Consider the following 1,093-nt stretch of genomic DNA (forward strand, 5'->3'; position numbering starts at 1 on the left):
GACCATCCCCAGCCTTGCAGACAGGGAAACTGAGGCAGGCAGCAATTAGCTACGTTGCCTGAGGTCACACACTTGGCCAGTGCTGGGGCTGGGACTTGGACGCTGGTGTCTGGCCTCTGCAGCTCGTGCTCTTAGCTACTGAGCCTGCTCGCCGAAGCCGACACGGGGCAGGGATGGGCAGCCCTGGGGTCTTTCTGTCCACTCTATAGGAATCTTCAGGGACCAGAGATCATTTGTTCTGACCTTCCCGTTTCAGGACTGGAGCACTGAGGCCAGAAAGGAGAGCCTCCCTCAGTCTCTCTCATACACCAGGGCATCTGGGGCAAAGCAGGACCCTGGCAGAAACTGGGTGATGCCTAAGCCCATGAGTCTCAGAATCTATGATTCTAAAAATTATCCTGGGGCCTCGTTCCCAACAGCCAGCCTCTTGTGGTTGGACTCGTTTGCCCAACTTTGGGGTCTTGGTGGGGGGTGATGGGGAGTACTCAAAGGCTCAGAATGATGCCCACCCACCAGCCAGACGCTGGGCACCAACAGGCTCCTTCTCCCCAAGGCCCAGCCCCTTATCAGGAAAGGGATTTGGGTTGGTGGGGAGGGGGAAGTCCGAGGCCCCTGGCTCCCGCAAGGTGGGTAGGAGAGATAGGGAAGTGGGGAGGGGGCCTCGGGGGTCCTGCTGGGAGGGCCAGAGGCCGGAAGGGATGCCCAGAGCCAGCGTGGGGCGTGGGGTTTGCCAAGCGCTGTCCTTGCTGGCCCGGCCCTGCGACATGGTTCCAGGGCTGCTTCTGCCTTCCATCCTTGCCGGCACGTTTAATTAGCAAAGCAGCCGCCTCTCCCTGATTCATCACAGTCACTGTTTAATTAGCCGCACACAAGGCGCCCCTACCCCCCAGCTCTGGGTTGAGCAGCCTGCCTCTCTCACAGAGGCTGCCATCACCTCATGGTGTCCCCTGTCACCCCCCCCCCCCTACTTATTCTACTGTTTAATTAGCCGCACACAAGGCGCCCCTACCCCCCAGCTCTGGGTTGAGCAGCCTGCCTCTCTCACAGAGGCTGCCATCACCTCATGGTGTCCCCTGTCCCCCCCCCCCCCATA

At 60.3% G+C, this 1,093-nt stretch overlaps 1 non-coding gene across 1 annotated transcript; it reads left to right on the top strand.

Moving 5' to 3' along the window:
- Positions 1-501: 501 nt before the first annotated feature.
- Positions 502-837, top strand: LOC103088223 (uncharacterized protein C20orf203). The gene has a single exon (XR_014368653.1). It is a non-coding gene; the product is annotated as an uncharacterized protein C20orf203 (transcript).
- Positions 838-1,093: the final 256 nt, after the last annotated feature.

Source organism: Lipotes vexillifer, unplaced genomic scaffold (assembly GCF_000442215.2).
Source record: "Lipotes vexillifer unplaced genomic scaffold, Lipotes_vexillifer_v1.1 scaffold75, whole genome shotgun sequence".
Taxonomy (NCBI): Eukaryota; Metazoa; Chordata; class Mammalia; order Artiodactyla; family Lipotidae; genus Lipotes; species Lipotes vexillifer.